At 38.0% G+C, this 11,992-nt stretch overlaps 1 pseudogene; it reads right to left on the bottom strand.

The window, feature by feature from the left end:
* Positions 1 to 3,946: 3,946 nt before the first annotated feature.
* Positions 3,947 to 11,062, bottom strand: LOC149813956 (protein LIGHT-DEPENDENT SHORT HYPOCOTYLS 5-like; annotated as a pseudogene).
* Positions 11,063 to 11,992: the final 930 nt, after the last annotated feature.

The following is an 11,992-nucleotide window of genomic DNA, read 5'->3' as shown; positions in this document are numbered from 1 at the left end:
AGAGAGAGAAGGGAGAGAGAGTGAGAGGGTTGATGTTCATGGCCTTCTCCAGGAAGAACTCTTTGTTTCCCTTGATTTCTTCTCTAGAGAGAGAAAGGGTTTTACAGTGTTTTACGGAGAAAGAAGAAGAAGACATGTTTGTCCTTTTTTTGAACAGAAAAAGAAGAAGACTTTGAAGAGTCAACATCATCCTCGACTTTCTGGATGGAGGACATGTTTGTCCTTTTTTTGAACTATTTGTTTTTTCTTTTTTAAATGAAGGGCATTTTTGTCATTTTTTCAAACCATCAGTTTATGAGAAGAATAGCAATAAAGGGTACTTAAGTCTTTGCAACAACACCAGAGTCCGATGCAAAGTTATGTCAACATACACGGGAATACGAGCCCCATGTGCATGAATACGTGGCGCTCATTCGATCCCCCGAACACGGACGTGGGATTCAGTGAATCATCGGGGGCGAACATACACAACCCTCTCGCAAATTGTAGTCCATGTATGTGTAAATTGAAAAGTATATATAAAAAGAGCATTTGCCTTCTTCTTAAAAAAATGACCATAATTCATAGGAATCGAGCTAGAAACCTTGCACATTTTACGGTGTGGCATCTAGATTAGTGAGTATTGGCCATGAATCCGCCTTGCATTCCTTTACATGCATCTAAGGTTTACAATATAAGCTACAAACTCTCTCTCTCTCTCTCTCTCTCTCTCTCTCTCTCTCTCTCTCTCTCTCTCTCTCTCTCTCTCTCTCTCTCTCTTCAAGAAACCTCGGCCCTGCTATAATTAGACGTGGAAAGAAGTGGAGGACTATATGGAGAGTTTGGTTATTTACAATGTAGTGGTTCATATGAATGGGCAGAAATGATGCTACTTTTCGGATGTCCCGTTCAACCTTAACAGTTTGACTCATAGGGTCTTGGCTGATGTGTATGCTATCTTATGCATATATCTCAAAGACCTGCCTGATCCTCCTCTAGATGTCTGTGGTCCTTGATGAGTTTTCTGTTTTGTGTAAATGATGTTTTCATGTTTTGCTGTTGTGTTTTTTGTGTTTGTTGTGTTTGTTGTGCTTGTGGGACTCAACGCTTTGTTGAGTTTCACTTTTCGGCACATTGCACCTAATCCTCTCTCTAACCTTACGGGGACCTACATGATAAAGCAACGGGAGATTCGATCTTGGGCCTTCCTTTTACTTGGACACCTTTCACAAGACCCTGTTCACCAGGCATCCTCAACCCGCAGTGGCCGTCTGCTGTAAGTCTAGATGCATACATTTCTTAACAGTCGCCAGGTTTACAGAATTTGACAACGCCTGAAGTTTGATTGGCATGTTAAAGCAATCAGAGGGGCATATATTACATGAAAATTGAATTGGTAACCTAAGATGGTCTAATCGACTTATCTTGCATTGCAACTCTGGGAAATGGACACGATCTGTTATTGTGCTAGTTGTCCCAGAATGAGTATTATAATGATTAATTCCCTTGTTGGCAAGTAGTAAAACTATGAAATATGGAAGCCAATAATTGTATGCATCGAATAGTTCTTTCCTAAATCTGGGTGGCATTTACAAGGGTATAATTGCAGTTGTCTTTGTGATCATATAGGCTTGAATAGATTCCCTGTGGGACTCAGCTACGACTCTTATGCCTGCTGCCTTTGCTCTAATCTGTTTGTTCTATTTTCTCTTTGATCAACAAGTTAGAAAGCAACTGAGTTTGGCACGATATAAGATTCTAGATCTCGTGGAAAATATACAAAAGAGAATGAATAATATTGCTAAAAAGTAACCATTTATCCAATATCCATGACCTAAACAACTGTATGCATGACCTAAACAACTGTATGTTTAGTTTATCATGATAAGTTGCCTATAACAGATCTGTTTGTGTTGCAGATGTGTTCTTTACATCAGTACCAAATTTGAATTCCCTAATGCTTTCTCTCTCTCTAACACGCACACATACAGAGAGGCCGTCGCAGACAGAAAATTAGCATAGTGGGATTCTATCACATCATTACTAAAATATTTGGAAAATATAAAATCCAATAATTTATTCATTTAGTTTTTTTCCTTGAAACAGTAGACGTCATTTAGGAAATGAATATAAATGCCAGAGAAGAGGAGCAAACCTAGCTCACATGAAAAATTATTCAGTATCCTTTAAAAAAAAACTATTCGTTATTACTTCTATGCTCACCAGTCAAACTTGTCCGTACGATGAAATACTGTAAGATAAAGATCAACTTCCAATAGTTCTGCCATCAGAAATGATCCTTGGCTAACAAAATGATTACTAAAGCTTCCAAGAGTAGAAACCAAGCATTGGCACCCTCCATCACAGTCCTTGGTTGCAATGATGAAAGAGACAATCAAGTCATGTATTTAAATTCTCATAGAAAATCATCTGAAGAAAGAACATGTCTCCAAATGAGCAGAAACAAAAAAGCAAATGTTCTCTTTTCTCCATGTACAATAAAATATGAGGTAGTTCGAATAGAAAATCCAATGTTACCCAATCATGGGCATCTAAAATGATGACATAGGCTGCACTGTCGGCCAGAAAGAATAGTGGAAAGGCTCTAGTACTCCTCATTCTACCTTGAGATCCCTACAACATAGTATTATGACAAATTGAGCACGTTACAGTGGTGCAATATAATACAGGTGATATTGTGAATAGAACATAGATTTGCTTCATTTTGATTTCTCTTGAAAATCTAGCTCAATGTAAACCCAAAGATCTATAATTTAAAGTGGAAACTGGATCGAGGATAGTGATAATTTTCATTCTAGTTCCATCTTTTTCTCATTTTTGTCTCACATAAATAACCTGACATTTGCTAATTTGGGTCTCGACTGGTTACCTTGGAAAATCATCACTTTGGTTTTTGCTCAAACTTTGTACCTTCCAAGTGGTAAGGAAGCGGAGTTCAATCCGAAACAGCATAAATCAGTTTCTTGTGCATTTCCAGTAAACGCAACAGCACGGATTTGAAAAGGAAAGAGACTTCAGTGATCTGCCATTGAAACTATTTCCCTCAAACACAAGGCAACACTTACACATTGTTGGTTGGACACATCACAAGCAAGAAGAAGAAGAAAAACCCAAATAGGTAAACTCAATGTTGTCAGGTAACACTACAAAGAAGAAAAGCAAAAAATGATAGGTCTGCTAAGATGCTGGTAGTTGAAGAGACCATCCAAAATTTAGGATTAGAGCTACGTCTTTTGTAAGAATTTTCCTTATAAGTGCCAATTTGATATCCACAACATCCATACAAGACTGCAAAATCTCAAATAACTAACAAATCGACTTAAGAGTTCAACACCAAAATATCTATTTTTCTTAAAAAAAGTGCACCAAATAGTCTATTTGGAATTATGGCTAATCTATTTAAATTATCAGCACCAAAGAGAAGAGCAAGAAGAAGATAGTAACTTGCTTCACAACCAACATGCAAATCTGCAAACCGTCAATATTTGCATACATGGAAGGTGCACCACATTAAAACGACCACTCGATATCCTGTACCGAAAAAGAGAAAGAAAAAGGCAACGGAGAAAAGAAGAGGCATTCTTTTTCCCACCAGCAATCATCACGATCACCATCTCCTTCTCCTCCTTCAACTCCTACTACAATTATTATAGGTACTGACACTATAACTACTACTACAACTGCCACTGCCTTTGCTTACTACTGCTACTACTACCATATCATCACTGCCAACAACACTCCTATAATTGGCACTAATCCTAACAACTACTTACACAAGCATGAGACTAAAGTGAACAAAAAGAAAAGCCTAACAGTAGTCGAGGTAGTATATAGATGATCAATTCAAAGTTAGTGAAAACGTGGCGCACCGCCATCTTGGTGCTGCTCACATCTGATGGTGCTCAAGTTGGCAGTTCTTGTGAGACTTCCATCCACTGGTTGCCCATTAGGCCGGCCCTCTTTTCATCATGGTCACCCCGGCCATTGAACATCCGCTGCCGCTGCCCGACTCCGGCATCGTGATCTGCCCTTCTTTGTCGGCGATCATCCCGGCTGCCTTTGTCATCTCCGACTGCTGAATCTTCTGTTGTGTCAATGGAGGACGCTTTCTCTTCTTCTTCTCGTAGGCGATTCCTCGTGCCTTGGCCTGCAATTCCCTCACCTCTCTAAGGTAGAGGCGCACTGCTCGGGCGCCGAATGGGTTGGCCTCCGGTTTGCCGCCGTTCTCTTCATAGGCGGCGCGGAGACGGCCGATGAGCGCGTCTAGGCTGCCCCAGGCCTGACGGAGCGGGCAAGGGCATGGGCAAGGTGGGTTGGGGTGGCCAAAGAAAGGGCAGATCTGGCTGTGCACCTTGGTCTTGCCGAACTGGTCCAGGTAGCGCAAGAACTCTAGCACATGTGCACCACTACACTTTGATAGTGAGAGTGGTGGCCTGTGATTCCTGAGGTACTGGCCAAAGGTGTTCCAGTCTCTCCTCTTTTGGGACTCATATCTGCTAGGGGTTGTTGAGCTTGTTGTTGCGGTGGTGGGGATGGTGGTGGTGGTGATGGTGCTGCTGTTGGTGGTGGTGGTTGATGATTGAAATTCATCTGCAACGTTTATGGTAGCCATGGAAATGAAAACTTGGTAGTGTGTTTACCTGTTTATCTTTGATGATGATGGCTCCCTTCTCTCCCTCCTCCTCCTCCTTGCTTCTCCTTCTTCCTCCCCTTCAAGTGCTTGTTTGCAGGAATTGGATGGTGGGTTTGGCCTAGGGCTCTCTCTGGGATGGGTGGATAACTAGGGTTTTTTATTCAATGATTAATTGTTTATTTATATCTATGTATTTAGTCATTTGTGAGTGAGATTGATGGGGTTTTTTATTCGATATTATTTTGTTTTTTCCCTTCTTATTGATGGATGGTACATGAATGGAATCCTTCTTTCTTTTTTTTCTTCACTTTTGGAGTAAATGAACAGTAGTTGCTGAGTGAACTGTTTATCATGAACGCACCCAATTGCCCTCTTAAAAGCAAGGTGGTGATTAGTTGTTCTAGAGTTGGTATTTGTTTGGGTTTTTTTGGTTCTCTCTCTCTCATTCATGTCTTTGGTCATTTATGCCTGAAAGAGTGGGTGGGATTGTTGGATTTCAAACGTTTCATTGATGGTCGTTGAAATGTACTAAAGCTTTCTTCTTTTGGTGCAAACCAACAGTTGATGGGATGAACTCTAGGAGGTCACTCAAGTTGGGTCTGCTTTTTCATGTCACTCGACTACTTTCCCTCACAATCTTGGTACGAGCTATTTTATCCGATATATCATTACCTTTGTTTTCTTTTTTGAATCAATTATCTTTGTTTTCGTGTGCTTGTTATTTAATTCCATACTAATATATGATGTGGTATTAGATCATTTATCATGTACGCGGTTGGTTGAATAGCGTTCAATGTAGCGGTGGTCATCGGGGCAGTGACTAGGTACCCAGCCCGAATCGGGCCGTGCTTGGGCTGCAATTTGCAGAGCCGGGGTAGGCCCGGCCCGATTAGATATTCGGTCTCTAGTCAGGCCAACCCTTGTGTAAAATACACAGGGCCTGACAGGTCCGACAAGACTGAGTATGACTGAATCGGGTTGGGCTTGGGCCAAGACATGGGTCGGGTTAGTCGGACCCTATATAATCAGGCCGGCCTTGCCCGACCCAATGGCCACCCCTAATTAATTAGCTTTTCTTTGTTGACAAATTCATTAAGTAAATCATGTAAACTTACCGAGTCATTGATCATGTTTTCATTATGGTACTAACAGTAACAACCAGTCTTTTTTTCCCCTTTTTTTCTCATATAATACACAAGAGATTTGATCTAAACCAAGTCCATCAGTATTAATTACTCTCATGAATTATTGAATGTGAATTTGGTGAAGGTAGGAGCTGATTTGACACTTTTACCTTGTGGAGTTACTGAGGAAGGAATATTTAATTGACGAAGTTACCCCCATACAATTTGCTCGAGTATACACACTTTTGAGGGCAACATTGGCATTTGGAACTTCAACGGCATTATTAATTTGGCTAAACTCTGCATGCGTATTTAGTCATGTGAGTGTACAATTTGTTTATTTATTATTGATTTTTTCCTCTTTTGAAGTAAATAATGAGAAGAAATCTAGTCCGTGACGGGTTTTACCACAAACTCTGCTCACCATCTTTTTTGTGGACGAAATTGCCTTTGCACTCGCCTGCCGCACTTGTTTGTAATTAGAAAATTTTATGAGGGTATTATTGGTATACAAAGAAATGCACAGAGACGAGTACGTGCGTACGCGTACACGTGTGGTCAATGGTCAAGCGTCGTTATTGGAATTTATTCGCTACTCGGAGTTCGACGCACGTTGACTACCGTACAATTAACACTGTTTGGAAACGTGAAATGACAAAAATACCCTCTTTGTCGCGAACGGGCTCCCTCGGGATTGAAGCACCGGTCCCAAGAATGGGGCGTTTGTTTTGGCCTTTTAGGCTGGGAGAATTCGGAAGGAATTGGAGGTTCCCAAGTTTCCCTTCCCTTCCCTCATCTGTTCCTTGGGAGTTGACAATTCCTTGTTGGGAGTTTTTCCTTTCCCTCATGCCTGTGTTTGGAGTCCCGTGAAAATGAGTTCCACCAAACACCTACATGGCATACCGCTGTTTGGACTTAGCAGTGAACGAATCCAACCGAAATCGTTTGCCATTGAGTTGGTGATACACAAACACACAAGTACTTGTCGCGATTTCATTAAGGGCCTGTTTGGAATCTGTAGCTGGGATGGGCGTTTATGGAGTTTATGCATTTGAAGAAGTGGCAGCTGCCAAATCCTGTATTTAATGTAAATACCAAGGAGAAAGGGCCTCACTTCCCATCCCAAATGCATAAACGCCCATCCCAGCGCCGAGATTCCAAACAGGCCCACCAAGGTAGTTTGATCAAAATTTTGTCTCGGGACCACCAAATGCATAAACGCCCATCCCAGCTTCCAGATTCCAAACAGGCCCTAATTGTTTCCTAATATAATTTATTTTCACGGAATCCAAACATGTAGACAAGGCATGACTAGTCGCAAATTCTCTATGTAAGAGCAAGTAGTTATAAATTCCCTTCATTTCCCCATTTTTAGTGTTTTCTACTCCGTTATTTCTCAAGTTATCCAATTCCATAGGATGCCCAAACACGAAAATGGAATAATTGGAGAGAAATCTTGATAAGGTGTAAAAGCCAATGCCCTTTGGATTACCGAGGGGAGGATTTATATATATGGGGTGGCCAATTAAGACTACATTGTCTCTTCAATTATTTGATTCAAAAGTTTAAATTATCTATTAATTTGTATATAATACTATTTGGTAAGTCGATTTCAAGGCTGCATGCAGCTATATGGATCTCCAGATAGATTTGATCTGAATTGAGTTAGCTGGTTGATAAATCCAGCTCATGGTCCACTTTAAATGCTGGTGAATATATATTTTGCCAATCTGGATCCAGTAAGTAAACCTCTTCACTAGTGTTCTGAGTAGTTGGACGCAGATTTGTAATCCAAATCACATAGTGGCTATGTTCCATCTCCATTATGGTCCATTAATTTCTTGGATCCAGATCTGACTATTTGCTTCCTGTATCTAGGATTAAGTCTAAGTTTCTACGGAACTCAACTGAGTTCAAGTCTATTCTACCTTGAGCTTGCCAAGTATTCCAGTCGTTGAACTGCTTCGCTGCTCGGATTGAGTGAGCTATGATATAAATGGTCTGAGACAGTTGGATACCTATGTGGGAGCAAATTGTATATGGTGCATTTCTTTGTATCTAGACCCAATTGTCTTCTGCGACTTCTGTTCCAAGCCATGTCAACATCTGATTGAGAAGATCAAGATCTGACAAAAGATTTAGTCTAGTTCATTGAATAGGAGTGCATATCAGGTCAGAGTGAGCTCTGACGGATTACCTGATGTCGTTCGTCCATGCAATTTGCAAACTGTAGATGTCGTTCATCAGAGGCATCGACGGCTCTGAAAAAAATGTGAGACCCATCTAAGAGATACAGAGTCCATCATGGATGGAGGGCATTAAGGTGAGCTCTGATAATAATCCATCAGAGCCTACTCTGACCTGATACGCACTTATTGGATATTAAGACCTGAGACCATCTAACACCTTTCGTTTCCTTATTTAGACATGGAATAATATTTGATTGTTAGATCCGCATCTATACTATTCCGGATCTGCGCCAAGGATTTAAGGCTTTTATATGCATCCCCAGTACTTTTTTTTATTCATCCCTCGTCAGTTAAAGTGGAAACAAATAAATGGGGTGATACAAATGTTTCCACCTAGACCAAATGGATTCTTTCTTGACAGAATATGCTTTGGCATTAAAAAAATGAAAATGAACATTTCTTAATTAAAAAAAGAAGAAAACTTTCAGTGTTATTTCGTCAAGAGGGCATGAACTTAAACAGAATAATTGCACCTGAGTTAGTTTGATCGAGTTGGTCCCGGTGTTAGCCCTTATTTGCTGGATCTTTTAAGTTGGTTATAGAGCTATCCTATGATTATCGTGTTAGATTTCTGTGACCAGAAATGTGCGCAGTGAGTGTAGGAACAAAGAGAGAAAATGAGAACGAAGGGGGTCTAGGAAACGAACTGCGTCAAGGGTGATGCCTGTGCACGTGTTTGCACCTAAAAAAACTATTGTGGAATTAATTTGATGTGAACAGTTTTAGATATGGCCATGAAACGAGCAATCCATTAATTAGATAAGACCCATCTCAATCCTTAATTAACGCATGGACTCATGCTCGAGAGGCGACATGGCCACCTTGGTTGCCTTTTAAAATCAACATATTGATCACCCATGAAGGGGTTTCCAAAGAAAAAGGCTCTCTGGAGTTGGGACTCTTGTAAGACAGCTGCATTGACCACCCTAGGTCCTTCACTGTGAGCATCAGCAGTTCACTTTGTGGTTTCAATCAACTTGTGATATGTCATCCCTGCTGTAGGTTTTAGACACACAATACAAGAGTTATGTGGATTAGCGATGGACACTATCCGATGATAATTCATCGTTAATCCATTTAGCAACGGATTGGCGATGACTTAGCGATGGATAGCATCCATCACAATTTTTTGATCGCTAATTAGCGACAGATTTGATTTGTCGCTACTTTCATCTCTAATTAGAGATAGATTAGAGAATGTCATGATTCATCGTTAATTCGTCACTAAATAAGAATTGATTTGGTTTTACAACAGATACATATTCGTCACTAAAATTTAACGACGAATACGTATTTGTCTCTAATATCCATCACCAATTTAGCGATGGATTACATTTCATCGCAAAACATTGGCTGATTCAGTTTTTAAGACATAAATATTCATCCCTAATCCATCGCTAAATTAGTGATGGATATTAGTGACAGATAATATCTGTTGCAAATTTTAAAAAAAAAATGTTTGAAATATAAATATCGAGAAAAGATTTTTCGTTATACAATTTATATAACCTGTGTATAAAAAATAAAGTATACATAAAAAATACATATACAAAGCAGGTGAAACAAATTTAACACAAGTGAACATATACAAAGAATTTGTTTTGAAACAACAAGTACGTGAAACAAATTCAACACATGAATCTAATCCTCGCCAAGATTCAGAGCATCATCATCTTCATTGTCTCGATCTGCCCCTTCATCCATGCCTCCATCAGATCCTCTATGTTGATCATCTCTAGCATCCTACAAGAGAACTGAAATGTTAGTATTGACAAACAAAATATAATGAAATAAATTATATGCAATGCACCTAATCTAAGGCAATCAAAGTAACATGGTTGAATGACACATAGACTAGCAATAAAGTGAAGGACATTAACAAAATTCAGATATGTGTTCTAAGGCTGACAAAAAAAATTCATAGTGATTCAATCATGCAGATATGTGTTCTAAGGTTGTCAAAAAAATGTCATAGTGATTCAAGCATGCATATATGGTTTATAAGGTTGTCAAATGAATGTGTTATGTATCATAATCATGCATATATGTGTTATAAGGCAGTCAAAAAACTTTCATAATGATGAAATCATGCTTATATGTGTTCTAAGGTTATCAAAAAACTTTCATAGTGATTCAATCATGCAAATATGTGTTATAAGGCAGTAAAAAAACTTTCATAGTGATGAAATCATGCTTATATGCATTCTAAGGTTATCAAAAAACTTTCATAGTGATTCAATCATGCATATATGTGTTATAAGGCAGTCAAAAAATTTTATAGTGATGAAATCATGCTTATATGTGTTCTAAGGTCGTTAAAAAACTTTCATAGTGATTCAATCATGCATATATGTGTTCTAAGGTTGTCAAAAAACTTTCATAGTGACTCAATCATGCATATATGTGTTATAAGGTAGTCAAAAAACTTTCATAGTGACAAAATCATGCTCATATGTGTTCTAAGGTTGTCAAAAAACTTTCATAGTGATTCAATCATGCATATATATGTTATAAGGTAGTCAAAAAATTTATACTGATGAAATCATGCTAATATGTGTTCTAAGGTTGTCAAAAAACTTTTATAGTGATTCAATCATTCATATATGTGTTATAAGGCAGTCAAAAAACTTTCATAGTGATGAAATCATGCTTATATGTGTTCTAAGGTTGTCAAAAAAATGTCATTATGATTCAAGCATGCATATATGGTTTATAAGGTTGTCAAATAAATGTGTTATGTATCACAATCATGCATATATGTGTTATAAGGTAGTAAAAAAACTTTCATAGTGATGAAATCATTCTTATATGCATTCTAAGGTTGTAAAAAAACTTTCATAGTGATTCAATCATGCATATATGTGTTATAAGGCAGTCAAAAAATTTCATAGTGATGAAATCATGCTTATATGTATTATAAGGTTGTCAAAAAACTTTTATAGTGACTCAATCATGCATATATGTGTTATAAGGCAGTCAAAAAACTTTCATAGTGATGAAATTGTGGTCATATGTGTTCTAAGGTTGTCAAAAAACTTTCATAGTGATTCAATCATGCATATATGTGTTATAAGGCAGTAAAAAAATTTCATAGTGATTCAATCATACATATACGTGTTATAAGGCAGTCAAAAAAATCATAATGATGAAATCATGCTTATATGTATTTTAAGGTTGTCAAAAAACTTTCATAGTGATTAAATCATGCATATATGTGTTCTAAGGTTGTCAAAAAACTTTCATAGTGATTCAATCATGATATATGTGTTATAAAGCAGTAAAAAAACTTTCATAGTGATGAAATCATGCTCATATGTGTTCTAAGGTTGTCAAAAAACTTTCATAGTGATTCAATCATGCATATATGTGTTATAAGGCAATCAAAAAATTTCATAGTGATGAAATCATGCTTATATGTGTTTTAAGGTTGTCAAAAAACTTTTATAGTTATTCAATCATGCATATATGTATTATAAGGCAGTCAAAAAACTTTTATAGTGATGAAGTCATGCTTATATGTGTTTTAAGGTTGTCAAAAAACTTTCATAGTGATTCAATCATGCATATATGTGTTATAAGGTAGTCAAAAAATTTCATAGTAATGAAATCGTGCTTATATGTGTTCTAAGGTTGTCAAAAAGCATAAAAAATATCAACTTCAATATATTAGGTCCCAAGAGGGGCTTTACAAAAGCATTAAAAGGCTAGAGGGGGATCACCTTTATATATACACAAATGAGAAGGGGGGGGGCTCCAACATACACGTTGGAGTCCCTTCAACGGTTATAAATATAACCGTTGGAGAGGGGGCTCCAACGTATATGTTGTGCCCCCCCCCCCCCCCCCTATTACAATATGAAAAAACAAAAGTAAAAAAAGTAAAAAGAAAGAAATAAAAAGAGAATACAATCATATTCTCCAATGAGAATATGCGTAAAATGTGTGAAATGATAGAAACACCCTTATCGGCTTTAAATATATATTTA

The sequence above is a fragment of the Nuphar pumila genome, chromosome 16 (assembly GCF_984573655.1).
Source record: "Nuphar pumila chromosome 16, dmNupPumi1.hap1.1, whole genome shotgun sequence".
Classification (NCBI taxonomy): domain Eukaryota; kingdom Viridiplantae; phylum Streptophyta; class Magnoliopsida; order Nymphaeales; family Nymphaeaceae; genus Nuphar; species Nuphar pumila.
The sequence above is the reverse complement of the archived record's forward strand: the minus strand, read 5'-3'. Positions and strand labels throughout refer to the sequence as shown.